The sequence below is a fragment of the Kogia breviceps genome, chromosome 4 (genome assembly GCF_026419965.1).
Source record: "Kogia breviceps isolate mKogBre1 chromosome 4, mKogBre1 haplotype 1, whole genome shotgun sequence".
NCBI lineage: Eukaryota > Metazoa > Chordata > Mammalia > Artiodactyla > Physeteridae > Kogia > Kogia breviceps.
In genome coordinates, this window is record NC_081313.1 from 132,078,030 (window position 1) to 132,094,500 (window position 16,471).

Here is a 16,471-nt window from a genome sequence, read left to right on the forward strand (position 1 = left end):
CCAGGCCCTATACTGCTCTCCTCTGGCCACAGCCCTCCCCACGGGGTGAGGCATCCACAGTCCCCCTGGCCCATACATACTCCCCACCTCCAGACCATGCTCTGAGTGTCTGAAACCATGATCTGGAATTCCTGCCCAAACAGCCCAAGTCCAGGGCTGCCAAGACCTCTTCCTTAGTGTCAAGCTTCCAAGAGCAATCTGTACCTGTGTCATTCACACCTCTGACCCCAGGAGTATCTAAAAATGGCCATTTGGGGGAAGTGTAAACACACCTTAGACACAAGACTGATGGGTCCACGTGGGATTGCACAAGGCCCCCTGTGACGCTGCATAAAGCCAGGTGTGAAAAGAGTGCAACTGGGAACCCATTCTCCCTGCAACCCAGTTGCCAATGTGGAACTCACCAAGAGCTTGCCCACACATTCCCTTGAGCCTAAGCCTTGGGGTCTAATGTACTAATCCTTGGTATCTCACATCAAAATTTGTTATCTTTACAATGTAACTATATAATTGTTGCTACTGTTTGCAGCCAAAGAACGTTATTCCACCATCTTATCTCCCAGCAGCAGCTCCCAGCCCAGAAGATTCCTGCTGCAAGAAATTATCATGGCTCCTGATTCCTACTTTTTAGAAATCCTTGGGTTCTGCCTGTTTCCAAGACTCCCTCTCCAGCCTCCTGTCAATATGCTCTGGAGAATGGGTTCTTCAATCCAGCAACTGGCCCATCACCCCCACCACACCCCATCATACAAGCCTGGAGGTCATCCTGGGCCCCTCCTTTTCCATTATTCCTCACATCTGCTCACCTACCAAGTTCTGTCCAATCAGTCCCATTCTTCAAGCTCATCCTTGGTCTCTGAGGAAGATGTGGGTTCACATTTTTTGGCTCTGTCATTGCAGTTGAGGCTGCTGCTGCTATCTTATAGAAGAACAGGTGGTGCAGGCCATTGCTGCACACCTCAAAGGCTGCACAACTGCAAAAGCCAACTCCAAGGCCAGTGACTGTTTCTTTTTAGGACAAGGAATGTCTTCAAGTTAAGACAAAGACTTAGAAGGAGTTAACTTGGAAAATCTGTGAATTATACTTTCCTCAAATATTCCTTTCTGAAACTTCATCAAATGTTGGTTTAAGTAAAGCCTTCTTCCTAAATTGCAATTGTTTGGCCACTGACCCCTCAGAAGGGAAGTAAAAGAGATTTTCATTCTAAATCATCTCTCTCAGTAGAGTAGTTTTTTCCCCCACAAAGTCTAAAGACAGAAATGATTTTGAATGAAAGAGAGTTCAGAAAGAAATCAGACAGGGACAAATTGCCTGTTGCCTCTTTAGGTATGCTGTTGCCTGATCTGTGCCCTCTTCCTGGCACGCCCTTTCCCCTTTGTCTACTGATGAACTCCTATTCATCCTTCAAAACCCTCATTGAGGGGGCTTCCCTGGTGGCGCAGTGGTTGAGAGCCTGCCTACCGATGCAGGGGACACAGGTTCGTGCCCCAGTCCGGGAAGATCCCACATGCCGCGGAGCGGCTGGGCCCGTGAGCCATGGCCGCTGAGCCTGCGCGTCCAGAGCCTGTGCTCTGCAACGGGAGAGGCCACAACAGTGAGAGGCCCGTGTACCGCAAAAAAAAAAAACCCTCCTTGAATACGTCCCATGTGAACTCTTCCCCCCCACACACACATCTATGGAGGCAAGTGTTCCTTCTGTTATCTCCTATAGCTTCTTATACAGCCCTCTCTTAGGACATTCCTCATGCTGCATTGGAATTTATTCATTTACCTACACCAGACAGTGAGCCCTGGATATGGAGGGTAGGAGACTTGGGAAGAAGGGAGGGGACGACATGCTTCTCACAACTAGTTAAATCACACCTGAGAAATGAATTCCTCTGTCAGTCTTTCTGGGTCCCTGAGGGCCTGAAGCATGCGGAAGAGGAAGAAGAGGAGGAGGAGGAGGGGAGAAGGTGATAGAGAGCAAGACCATCAAGGAAGGAATTAGTGACCATAACCTGATAGGCAGCATCTGAAGCCAGGAGAAGCTGAAGCAGTCAGGACTCCCGGGACTGGCATATGGCAACTGCAGTCTCACCTGAGCTGGGAGTCAGGGGCATGAGAAGCAGGGTCCAGGGCCCAGGACAGGAGCTGATGAGGATTAGGCCCAGTGCCGAGATTTTGTTTCTAAATGTCCTGGACTTGAAGAAACAGGATCAATCCCATGGTCCTCTCAAGGTTTGGAGTGATTCCCCCCAAACAGATCTGGGAGACACGTAAAGGCAGCAATGGGTATGGTCAGTGTTGTGACAGAGGTGTGGACAAGATGTTTCGGGAGCCCAGAGGCAGAACTCACCCTGTCCACAAGGGTGGAGATCGGAGCTCCAAACCCATGGGGCAGCTGAGACAGGTCCTAATTCCTACAAACCTAATCCCCTCCCCGCCAGAGCCCCAGGCTGCATCCTTACGAATCTAAAAGCTGGACACACTGTCACTCCAGTGATCCATCCTGAAGGGCTGAGCAGAGGGGGAGAATGGCACTGACAGTATTCACAGGCTGGAGACACAGGAAGCAAATAAGAGCAAGGAGCTCCCAAAGGAAGGGAGTCCTCCAGAGCACGTCAGAAATACAACACTGGCAGGCATCTCCCCTGCCGTCTGGTGTAAGTAAATGAATAAACTGTGTTTCCCAAGACCTGTGTGGGTGAGGGCCTGTTGGTCTTGGCTGCACGTTGGAATCAACCAGGGAGATTTTAAAATACTGTTGCCTGAGCCCTTCTCCAGAGAGTCTGAGTTCATGGGTCCAGGGCCTGGCCTGGGCATCAGGATTTTATCAAGCTTCCCAGGTGATTCCAATGCGCAGTCAAGATTAAAAACCACTGACTTAAAGGGAGATGACACCAGATCTTTCTCAGACAGAAAGGGAGGGAGGGAAATGCTTAGCGGCAAAGATGGAAGGAAGCAATGTGACCACATGGAGGTGTGGAGAGCTTCTTCTAAGACTGCAGAGGCACTGACTGGGGAGGGGCTGGGTTTCTGTCCACAGTGAGGACGGGTGTCCCTGCCACACCAACTCTCACCCCCTTCTCACCAACTACATCTGTTCCTTCACAAGGCATATTCCAGTAGCTCCAACTGGTGCCTGTGCAGTTGGTGAAAGAGGGGAATGACATCAGGACAAAGCAGAAGGTTCATAATTTCACACCTGATTTTTCCCAGCATGTTCCTGACTGATGAATCATAGTAGCATAAGAGAAAACTAAAGGTAAACCAACACAGCTGATCACAGCCCTGTTATATTTTTTAATTTTATTTTCAAATTATCATACTGTAAAATCGACCTTTTTCCTTTCGTGTCCATTTCTATGAACGTTAACACATGCATACATTTGTGTAACTACCACCACGATCAGGATACAGAACAGTTCATCCATCACCCAGGGAAACTGCCCCACCGCTCTCATTCATTGTCACACCTTCTCCCCATTCCTGTTCCCCAGCAACCACTGATCTGTTCTCCACCACTGTAGTTTTGTCTTTTTGAGAATGTCACCTAAATGAAATCAGACCGAGCGTGACCTTTTGAGGATGAATTCCTCCCTGCTGCATGATGCTTTTGAGAAACATCCAAGCTGGTTCATATATCAATAACCTGTTCCTTTTTATTGCTGACTAGTACTTCCTTGTATGGACGTGCCTCAGTTTATCCATTCATTCACTGAAAGACATTTGTGTTGTTTCCAGTGTTTGTCAGTATGAGCACAGCTGCTGTACACATCTGTGTATGGGTTTTTGTGTAAATATACGTTTTCATTTCTCTAGGATAAATAACTAGAAGTGAGATTGCTGATGAATGCAGTCCTGTCATGTTTGGGGGCTCAGTTTTTAAGAGTACGAGGATTTTTAAGAATAAATAAAATAGTATTAGAGAAGGAACACTGTACAGTTCATGGCATGGAATAATCTGACTTTTTTTAAAGCCTATTTACTAACTGTATTAGAACACAATTCTTTTCATTTCAAGGAACAGAGTCCTTAGCTTAAGCAAAAAGAAGTGTATTAACAGGAAACAAATGTGTCGCATGGAGCCTCAGGACAGAGATGCAGCGGAGCCTCAGAAAGATCTAGAACAGGGTAGAAAAAGCCATCAGGATGTTCCCTGCACGCTTGCGCTTGATACTCTCTGTGCATTTGCTTCGTTTTTCACTTCTGGAAAAAATTTACACTCTCTGCAACTTGGCCCTTGGGGTATTTAGAAGATGCCACCTAGAATCCAAGAGTTCACATAGCCACGCAACAAGACTGACTCCCCACCAATGTGAATTGCATATTTGTAGGACAAGAACTCTGGCCAGTGTATCCCAGTCAGTATGGCCAGAATGACAGGCCCATATGGAACCAACGTGGTTAGTCAGTGACGCCCCATGACCTTTTATGGATGGGGAGGCACTGCCCAGAGAGAAGAAACTTGTGTAGAGGAAGGCTGGTCTTTATGACCCTCTCATCATGCCAGGGAGGTCTCTGCCCTACCCTTCATAGCTCCCTGGCAGGGAGGAAGATCAGCCAACTCTTGGTCAGAGTGTGAGACGAGGTCTGGCCTCATTTTACCCTTGGGTAGAGTTACCATGCCTTAAATGTTTTCTCTTCACTCTCTTGCATCTCCTAACATGCCTAGTTCTTTAGGGCAAGTTAGTCTGCATCTTCTCTCTTCCACTCAGAGAAGTGGACCTCCCATGGGCCTGGGTACCTCTCTCTTTCCTAGCAAGCACACATGGACAGTCTGGTCCCTCAGTTTGATTTGCAGAAGAGGAGATGGTTTGGAGAAACTTTTCGCAGAAAGCTGCTTATATACTTACCCAGATATTAACAAAGTGGCACTTTAATTCTAGTTTTTCTCTTACGCTCGGTGTAAAGCTGCCTTAGGTACCTTCCCAGTGCGTGGAATGATTAGTAGAGCAGGATTTGAGCACCCCTGGGTACTTGTCCATAATAGCCTCCCCTCCTGTCTAACCACCCCAAAAGGTAACTAAGAGTACATCCCAGCTGACCTCAGGGGTTCTTTAATTGTATACTTCCCCGAACCTCTTTAGAGACGTACCAAAGAGACAATAAAAAGATACAACGGAGCTCTAAATCCCAGCCTAGCTTGGAAGAGCATTTGCCTAAAGATACAGCCGTTCACCTCTCCCTACACCTCCTCCCCTCAGTCTCCAGAGGTTACTATGGCTCACGGTCAAGGTCAATAGCCTTTATCCTGACCTCTCAAGCAGCCACATAACACATAGATTTGCCCCTGAAAAAATGATAGCACCCTTCTTTGCAGAAGGCTGTAGCCTATCTCCCTGATTACAATGAATTCTCTCTAAAATTGGAGGCAAGGGTCTGGCAGAAGCAGCATGAGGTTTGAGGACTAGAAGATTAGGGTTTGCATCGCAGCTCTGTTCCATGTGATTGAGAGGAGCACCCAAGCTCCCTGAGCCTCATTTTCCTCCCCAGTGGGGTGTCCCAGGGTTGTTGGCAGGATTAAATGAAATGCTTTCTGTTAAGCGCTGGCCCGAGATAAATGCTCCATATTCATTGATTCTCCTTTCCTTTCTTTTATCAACACAACTTCAGTGAAATCTGTTTTAAAGTTCCTTAGGTCTTAAAGCTCTGTTTGGTATGTTTGACACTGCTTAAAAGTAAGCACAAATCCTTCCTTGTTGACAATTTTCTAAGGAAAAGAATGAAGCAAAGGCGTTCTGGTTTTGACTCAGAAATTCATTTATAGCTTTTCTATACGTCCAAGACAATTTCATTCTGTCCATCCCAAACCCCTGTTCATCCATCTTTGTTGGCCCTGATCACATAGCTAATATTTGTCTGCATGCGTTGGTCCACCCCACTAGACTGTGAGCTCCTGCCGACCTCCTATGTGTCTAAGTCATTGGGGAGGAAGAAAACTTTCCTCGACCCTCATAGGGTCTTCTGGATGATCTAAGAATTAAATTGACATGAGACAGATTAACAGGAGAAAATTGAATTTCATTTCATAGGTACAAGAACTCCCATCATGTGAGAGTTTCAGAGACAGAAAAGTAAAATGAGGTAAAAATGCCATCCTGAGCTAAGGAATGAGTCAGAGGCCTGAGGCTTCCAAGGACAGGAGGGTCAGTGACAGGGCAACGAGAAGAAAGGCAGATGTTTGATAATTAAATGTTTGCCCTGCTGTACAGAGGTGACTTAGATGAAATTTATCTCTGAAAATAACTCTTTTTCTGGGAAAAATCTCCAATTTAAATTGTTCTAGGTAGTTAAGGGAGGGGCAGTAGTTTCTCTTGAGCCCAAAGGGTCTCAATTGCCTTTAGCTCAAAATAATCCACATGTCAAGGGGGCGCATCTTGGGGAGGCCTGTTCTGAACCACTGCATCCTCAGTTTCTGGCACAAGGCCTAGAGCAGAACAGAAATCGTGCAAGTTTGCTGAGGGAATGAGGGAATGCCTGGAATATAGCTACAGATACATGACCTAGAAAGATTTTGTTTCACACCTCTATCTGGCTGACAGTCGGCCACCTTGAATTTTACACTGCATTCAAACACCTTTTACCTGGGTTTTCCAGGAAGAAATAACATCAGTTGCAAGAAATGAATATATTCAATTCATCTGCAAGTTCCTTGGAGAAAAACACTCATCCATGATCAATTCTGTTGATTTGATCAGATCAGATCTTCCTATTTAGAAGGCAAAGGCATATAGTAAATCTACTCCCCACCCAGCCCCATTGCTTGCCACATTGGTCTTCCAGAAGGTTTGACCCATTATGAGATCTTCCTAGGTGACTCTATGCTAAGGTACCCTGTAATCCTAAAAAAAAACAAGTTTTCTTCCAAGATGGAACCCAGAAATCAAGTTAAGTCCTCTAATCACTGAAGTTTCCACTCTGCAAGATTAAAGTTCATTGCACACCAAGATAGAGCTCCAAGTTTAAGTATAGTAGGAGATGATATGGTATATCAGACATCCAAGTTGGAAAGATATGGCTAAAAACTCAAGGAAACGTTTGTGGAAAGGGATTGCAGGCTGGAAAGGGATGTCATTTAACATGATCACTAAACAAAGCCCAGTGCTTTTTTGCCCCATTTGGACAGCTCCTCATTCTTCAAGGCCCGCCTCAAGGTCTACATGTCATGGCTCTTTGCACCTTTCCTCCTCCCAACAGAAGCAGGCTCAGTCCTTCCCTCTCCTGTGATCCTGCAGCCTCCTGCCTGTGCAGTGGCTTTAGTAGAGCAGTTCTTCCCTGTGCTGGGAGTATTTGCATCTGCTTCCCCAACTAGGAGAGGAAATGGGATATTATTCCCCCTGGATCTTCCCACATTACTTAGCATATTTTAGGAAAAATGTTAACAGCAGTTTGAATTTACTGAATCCTACAGGGCTCCAAGCACCCCTGCTAGGTACCTTACAAACACCATATCCTTTAATCCTGAAAACCAACCTGCAAGGTTGGTTTGTTTGATTTGCTTTTCCCCCCCAATATATTTTGAAAACTTCCAAACATGCAGAACAGTTGAAAGAATTTTATCGTGAACACCCATAGACTCACCACCCAGATTCTACAATTAACATTTCATGATACTTGCTTTATCACACACTCTCCATCTGTCCATCCCTCTATATATCTATCAATCCACCTTATTTTCTGATGCATTTTAAAGTAAGGGCAAATGCATTTTTAATCTCTATTTTACAGATTCACAAAGTTTTAGTGAGGCTGAATATTTTTCAAAAGGCAACACAGCAAAGTGGTAGAAATAGGATTTAATTTCCCATCTGCTTACTGCAGAATCCATGTTCTTCCTACTCTACCATCCTGCATCTTATCAGTGTTTGTTGAATGAATGAGTGATGTCATTTGTGAAGAGCATCGGTAAAGAGATGTTAGTTTATTGGCAAACGAAAAGCTGCCTTGAAGTACGCTATGTCAATATTTTGAAGGTTTCCTTTGGTAATCAAATAAATATTATTTACTGGGCTATGAATTTATATTAGAATTTACATTAGTGTGGGGGAGATAGACAATTTAAAAAAAATTAAAAGTTGGAAAAATTCAGATAGTGATTATGCTATGAAAGAAATCAAACAGAATGAGGCTCTAGGGAGGGTGTGCATACTTTAGCTGACATTGGTTGGGCAGAAAGGAGAGGGAAGCACCCAGGAAGGTAACAGTAACTCTGGGGGTGAACCTGAGTGACGAGAAGATGCTAGCCTAGAGGGAGAGCTGGAGGAAGCATATTTCACCCAAAAGGAAGAGCAGGTGCAAAGTCACTGAGGTGGGAATGATTTGGGCATGTTTGGGGGATAGAAAGAAAGCCATAAGGGTTGAGCAGACAAGAGTCATAACAGATGAGGTTGCAGAGGGTAGGGGTGGCCTCATAGGTCTAGGTAGAAATCTGAAATGTATTGATAAATATAGATGCAATAAGAAGCCATCAGAGAATTTTCAGAAGGGAGGAGTGCCAAGGTATTTAAAGATTACTCTGACTGAATATGGGATCCAGTCTTTAGGAGACAAGAATGAAAGCAGGGAGACCAGTGTAACGAGCTGAATTTTGTCCTCCCAAAATTCACGTGTTGAAATCCTAACCGCCAGTACCTCAGAATGTATTTGGAAGCAGGATCTTTACAAATGTAATTAAGTTAAAATGAGGTCATTAGGGTGGGCTCTAATTCGATATGACTGGTGTCTGTATAAGAGATCAGGACACAGACACACAGGGAAGATTATGTGAAAACTCAGGGAGAAGATAGCTATCTACAAGCCAAGGAGAGAGGCTTCAGAAGAAATGAACCCTGTCAACAACTTGTTCTTGGATGTCTTAACTCCAGAATTATGAGAAAATAAATTTCTGTTGTTACAGACACCCAGTTTCTGGTTCGTTATGGCAGCCCTAGCAAACTAATACAACCTGTTCAGAGACCATTGCCATGGTATATTTGAAATATGATGGTGTTGCAAAGAGAAGTGGTAAGATTTAGGATCTATCAGAAGCAGAGCCAGCAGAATTTGCTGATAGATTGGACATGAAGGATAGGGAAAGAGAAGAATCAAGGTCAGGGATGACTCTTAGGATTGGGCTTGAGTTACCAGTTGAATGGAGGTAGGGAAGTCTTGGGGAAGAACTCACTGGGGTGGAATTCAAGAGTTCTGTTTTGGACAAGCTAAGTTGAGAAATTGAGCAGGCAATAGCATATGAACTTTGTTGAGCCCTCATGGTAACGACAGAAATAACCAATTCCACTGAGCATCTGTTAGGTGCCAAGCACCATGGGAGGCACTTACACAAAAAAGAGAAGAAAAAAATGTAGACCCTGTGATCCAGAAGGCCAAAAACTTATTTTAAATCCTCCGCAATATATGTCCCATAGTATTGTATTTTCTAGTGGTAAACGTTAGAGAAACAAAAGTCTTGAGGAGAGCTGCAATGATGTAATAAATCTAGGGGGCATTTCTGGGGCCAGGTGTATGTAACGCTTGTCTGAGTAGGAGTCGAGGATGTGACACTGCCTACATAGTCATGTTAAATGATCAGAAATTAACTGAACATGTTTTTGTTAAGATGGTTTCATTTGTCTAGGAAGCTGCATTCTTAGAACAAAGAGAGTCAGGGACAGAAATGTATTATAAGTTCCACCTTCAGACTCAACCCACGCAAGTCAAAAGCAAAAAAGTTGCTTTATCCCTGAGTTCATGAACAAATGGTACTTGACACCCATAGAAATGATAAGGGGTGGAGATGTAGCCCTCTTTTTGTTTTCTTTGGAATGGAGAAGCAGAAATCCATACTGCCTTGACTTCTTGCTCTAGGCTACAGAAACTTGGCCAGCATGTTTACTGCCAGGTATGGAGCTGGGTCTTTGTCAAGGTCCCAGCTGGGCCCCTCATGGCAACACTGGTGCTTAGGTCAATTTTTCCCTTTTGCTCTCCATGGTAACATTTGGTATACTTTTCCCAGTCTTTTCCAGGGTCCTCTTAGTTAGATCATGATGAATATAGAATTTTCACTCTGACTTTTTTAAAAATTATTTCCAGAAATATTTTATTAATTGCATCTCTCCATTTAAAAAAAATTTTTTAAACATCTTTACTCTGACTTTTTTTAACTTAACATTGTATTGTGAATATTTTTCAGGTCATTAAAAATTGTTTGACATTACATGCCACTGGTCATTGGATATTTCATCATCTGGACACATACTAATCTAAGCAAGTCCTTAGAGTTGAACACTCAGATTGTTACAAATCATTTCCCTTCAAAGGTAATGGTGTAATTAGTGATTAGAATGCAAATATGGGTATTTTTTGACTCTACTAAACAATGATACGTTTATGGACAGAGCAATATCTTTGGGCCACATGTTTGAATTCTGTTCACCATTGGTTCTGTCTATAATTCTGCCCTCCTTCATCCCTTCCCCTATGCCTGATACCCTCACTAGAGCCCCTCTAAAGTCCCTCTTTAGCATTCAGTATCTGCAACTCCCCTACAACACCCCCACTTCCCATCCCCAAAGCAAAGTGCTGCCATGGACGCAGCCTGAGAAGGCATTGGAGGAATTCCTTGAAGTTGCATATGAAGAGGCTTAAAACCTAGGGCAAGACCATGGCTCCAGGTGGGTAGGGAGAGAAATCAAAATTATCAACAATTTAGAATCCCCAGTCAAGAGTGGTTTTCCTGGGAGCTCAGCTGAGAGGAGCAAAACCCTGCAGGAAAGTATAGAAGTCAGGTGGGCCAGCTACCCCAGTGCCCAGTGCAGAAGGACTGACATTCCAAAAAACAGCAGAACCAGTATCAGCTAATGATCTATACTAGAATTATAAATGATGTAATATTTTTATGGATAGTTTGGCTTCGTGTTTTGAAATGTGAATAATTTTTTTGTGAATTACAGTAAATGTCTATTTATTTCATTTACTCATTTTTCCAGCTATTGAATTCCAATCATTACATTAATAATTAAATTAATTAGATAAATCAAATAAAAATAAAATATAGCTTGGTTTTAAATGAAACAAATACAGAAATACCAGTATTTTCATTGTATGCCAGAGGAATATCTTTGCATATAAATCTTTCCACAAAATTATATACAGTTTGATGTCCCAATGTAGAGGGGTGTGTGACAAATTCTCTCACAGCTCAGGGCTGTGATTCTGAATAATTTGTAGCTGTCTTTCCACCAGACTGTAAGAGTTACGTCAGCCTTAACATTTCCTTCTTTACCAAAGTTGTCAGGAAGCTTAGAACTAAGTTTTGCATGCAAATGCTATAGCCTTTATAAACAGAGATGTTCTTTTTCCATATATATTTCAAGTCCTTCCCATTAGGTCCTTTACCCTGTTATTGTGTTTCATTTTTTCTTTGATTATACTGTAAACTACTTCATATCTTTTTTTTTTTTTTTTTAAGTGGTAATGTTGAGAAGAGAATGCAATCAGAATCCATGGTTTAAATGGTGGGAGCCTAGAGTTAAATCATCTTTGGTCAATTGACCAAGCAATAGCAGAGACTATTCTCCTTCTCTCAACCTTTGTATTTTCTTATCTTTTAAAAAGAGGGGCTTCTCTTGTGGCGCAGTGTTTGAGACTCCGCTTGCTGATGCAGGGGACACGGGTTCGTGCCCCGGTCCGGGAAGATCCCACATGCCACAGAGCGGCTGGGCCCGTGAGCCATGGCCGCTGAGCCGGTGCATCCGGAGCCTGTGCTCCGCAAAGGGAGACGCCACGGCAGTGAGAGGCCTGCGTACCGCAAAAAAAAAAAAAAAAAAAAAAAAGAGCCACTGAGTAATAAGCCTGTACCAAGATCCCATTGTCAAAGAACTTGCCTCATCTTTTCCCTAGTTGACATGTAAGGTTTCTGTTGTTTTGATATTGATCTCACCTATTAATGATGGAGGACCATAGCAGCCCTCCTTGGGTGTCATGATGTCAAAAGATCCTAGATCCACCTGCAAACTGCTCATTGCTTATAGATTAGAGCTGAGGAATATGTTTCAACTGGTGTTGCGAGTTTCCTCTTCTTCCCATATTTTTCAATTACTTCCCAGCTACTTAGCATGGCATGTGGATTGTTATTGTGATGCAAGTGATACTGAATTCAGTGGGGATTTTATAATGTAGTCAAGACTGCAATATACATATATGAACATTGAAAGGTAATTCTTTGAGCTAAGTTTTGGACATACTTAGCCTGATGAATAATAGGTAATTCAATAAATATTATGGATGGGAGGAAGGGAGGGAGGGAGGAAGGGAGGGAGGAAGGAAGGAAGGAAGGAAGGAAGGAAGGAAGGAAGGAAGGAAGGAAGGAAGGAAGGAAGGAAGGAAGGAAAAATTCCAGCAGGCATCATGTTGTCAATAAACTCTCTGAAGATTCTGGGATCTAGATAACTTCACATCTTCTTCATAGTTTCTTTAAATCCCTGGGAGCCTGAGGTATTAAACTTGGAACTGAGGGCCATAAAATGGAAGAAATATCCTTACTCCCATAAACACTAGGGGGCAAAAAGAAAGGAAAAAAAAGTAACCTTGATGTCTTCCTTTGGTCTATAAAGGTATTATTACTTCTAGAGATCTCGTATTTCTTGCATATAATATGCCTAGAAATGATTAGAAGCCTGAACAAGCAGTATCCTCTTCCTTACCGGCTTTGTACCCAAACCTTGCAAGTAGTGCTAATACTGTGGTTCAGAAGAAATAGTGAAAAACTTCACACACACAAAAATAGTCAAGGACTTCCCTGGTGGCGCAGTGGTTGAGAGTCCGCCTGCCGATGCAGGGGACACGGGTTCGTGCCCCGGTCCGGGAAGATCCCACATGCCGCGGAGCAGCTGGGCCTGTGAGCCACGGCCGCTGAGCCTGCGCGTCCGGAGCCTGTGCCCTGCAATGGGAGAGGCCACAGCAGTGAGAGGCCCACGTACCGCAAAAAAAAAAAAAAAAAAAAAAAAAAAAAAAAGTCAAGTCATCTATGGATGCTGAGAGTCACACACACAGTCCTTCTCCTCTCTCCCTTGAAGGCAGAGGAAGCCCAGTATGTGGTTCTTTCTGTCCTCCCAAACTCTCTGAAGTGGGTGCTCACATGGCTGGCTGGAATCTGGCCTCTCTCTCTCTTTTTGTGGGTCATGGCACCTACACCACCTCACACATCTGAGAATCTACACTAACTCTTCTCCCATCCAACATATCCTTGGCTCTGTGCTCTTCCTGATTCATAATCCTGAAACCTGCAGTTCACAACCCCTCCCCACAAAATAAACAAAAACCATCATCTTAGAAGGGGGAAAACACCTCTCTGTAACTTTCCTTGACTTTGCCATATATTTTTCTCTTCTTTAATCATCTCACAGAAACCACAGAAAAATAAGAAAAAGAAAGTAGAGAGCCTCATATCTGATGAAGTCACCAAAAAATAATCACACTACGTCCTTCTGTCCCAACGTTTAGCCAATATTAGAGCAAAGTGTAGCAGAAACAGGGTAGGCAAAAATTAAACCCTGGCTCTACCACTTGCAAACTGAGTGGACTTGACAAGTTATTTCTTAGAGCTCTCCTTTCTTGCTGAACAAAATGGTGTAATAATACCTATTGCACAGGGTTGCTCTGTGGACTCAAGATATATATGTAAAGCACCTGGAGTACACTAGGCTTTCAAGTCCCGGAGCTGTTGTTAATGCACATACCTCATTCATGGCTCCCATCTATACTGAGTTGGAAAAGTGCCTTAATGGTGTCAAAGAAGACAGCATACTTCCTCGACCCAGGAGAGCGAACTGAAAGCACTGCAAAGGAAAAATGTATTGACACTGTGCCATTACCAGAACTAACAAACATTCACTGGAAAGTCCCTTGGTGCCCATAAGCCATTACAAATCTACCAACCTTGAGTCTGTCTAATCATGTTTTTAAGCAATTTATACTTTTCAGCTTATAAAACCTACTGGGATAACAAGTTCCACCTGTTAGTCATAGCCCATAAATCTCCCCTTCACTAACACAACAGCCTTCAGGGAAGGTGATGAGACCCAGGGGAAGGAGTTCAGATGCTGTTTTCGAATGTGGGTTGAATCTGCCATTTTCTACTTGTAAGGGCTTAGATAAGTGGCTAACCTCCATGATCCTTGGTCGCTCCCTTATGATGTGGGGATAATAGTACCTAAGCCACACATGGTTCAACCTCAGAGATTTTGACCCGCTCTTCCTTCTTCCAAGAAATGTTTTTTCCACGTAGATAGGTATCTTGTTCATTTCATTAAAGTTTTTATCCAAAGTGCACCTATGTAAAATGTCCCATGTCTATACCATAAACACTTAAAAAACAAGACAAACTTTTTTCAGACATTGGACAATAAGCAGAAAAGTTACTGAGAGTAGGGAATAAGGATGAGCTTTATGAATGCATTAGCTGTCTGTCTGGAGTTAATTTCTGGAACTCAGAATCGGCAGAAGAAGCCCAAACTGAGATTGAAATCTTGCTAAGTTGAAGAGACTAAGATAAGAACATTACGAGACAGAGGTAACTGGAATTTTGTGAGGAAGAATACCAGAAAGGAGAGAGCTAAGCAGAGAAAATTTTCCCCAAATCTGTATAAGGTTCCCCTTCCTGTCATCGGATGAATGTTAATTTGTGTGTGCATGGGGTTAAACTTTACAAGACTGTGCAAAGAAGAGCTGCTGGGGAACTATAAGTTGAACAATTCCCATTGCTCACATGTAGCTGGGAGTCATTTGAGTTTCTACCAGTCAGAGTGGAGAAAACTCACTAAAAACCGGTGACCTTCAGTAGAGACCCCAGACAATACCCAAAACTGCAGAATATACATTTCAGTCAAGTGCACATGTAAAACACTGTTGGATGATATGCTGGTCTATAACAAGTCTAAATAAATTTAAAAGAACTGCAATCACATGGATATGTGCTCTGACCATAATGAAACTAAGTAATAAATCAATAACAAAAAGATATCTGAAAAAACCTAAAAATAAATAAGTAACATACATGTAAATAATCCATGAGGCAAAGAAGAAATCACAAGAGAAATTAGAAAATACATAACAGAATGAAGTAAAAATAGAACATAACAAAATTTGTGGGATGCAGCTGAATCAGTGCTTAGAGAGAAATGTATCGTTATAAATACTTATGGTTTTTAAAAAGAGAAAGACCTAAAATCAATTACCTAAGATTTCACCTTAAGAAGCTAGGGAAGAAAAGACAAATTTAACCCCAAGTAAGGAGTAGAAAGAAAATAATAAAAATGAGAAGGGAAATCAATGAAATAGAATATATAAAACAATAGAAATTTTAAATAAAAGCAATAAACCCAACTGAATTTGTTCTTTGAAAATATATTTTAAAAAAACAAGGTTTATCTCAGGAATGAAAGATTGATATATCATTAGAAAATCAGGCAATGTAATTCACCATATTAACAAACACAAAGAAAATAAAAATCATATAATTATTTCTTTGAACTAAAGAAAGTATTTGAGAGAATTCAACTTTCATCTCTGGAATAAAATAGAAATAAAAGGAAACATCTTTAACCTGTAAGGGGAATCTGCAAACAAACAAACAAAAACCTACAATTAGCTCCATATTTAGGGATATGAGACTGAGTGATTTTCTACAAGATTGGGATAAGGCAAGGCTCTCCACCCTCATCAATTCTATTCAACAATCTATTGGAGAGCCTAGCCAATGCAATAAGATAATGAAAAGAAATGAAAGAAATATAGGCTGGAAAGGAAGGAGTAAAACTGTTTATTCTCAGATGATATTATCATGTACATAGAAAATCATAACAAATACCTGAAAAAACTTCTAGAACTAATTAGTAAATTTAGGAAAAATTATAATAAACAAGAACAATATACTAAACCCAATTGTAATTATATTTAATAACAGCAAACAATTTATTTTTTTATTTTATTTTATTTTTTTAATGGTACGTGGGCCTTTCACTGTTGTGGCCTCTCCCGTTGCGGAGCACAGGCTCCGGATGCACAGGCTCAGCAGCCACGGCTCGCGGGCCCAGCCACTCTGCGGCATGTGGGATCTTCCTGGACTGGGGCACGAACCTGTGTCCCCTGCATCGGCAGGCGAATTCTCAACCACTGCGCCACCAGGGAAGCCCAACAGCAAACAATTTAGAAATAAATTTTTTAATGCCATGTGTAATAATATCAACAACAAAAAATACTTAGGGATAAATTTAACAAAATATGTGTAAGACCAGAACACAGAGAACTATAAAACACTTCTGAGAGTAATTAAAGAATTCCTAAGTAAATAGAAAGATAGTTCCTGTTTACAGACTAGAAGAGTCAATATTTTTAAGGTGTCAATTAGCCCCAAACCGATCTAGAAAGTCAATGCAATTCCATTCAAAATCTCAGCAATCTTTTCTTTAGAAACTAACGAGATGATTTAAAAATGTATGTGAATGCAAT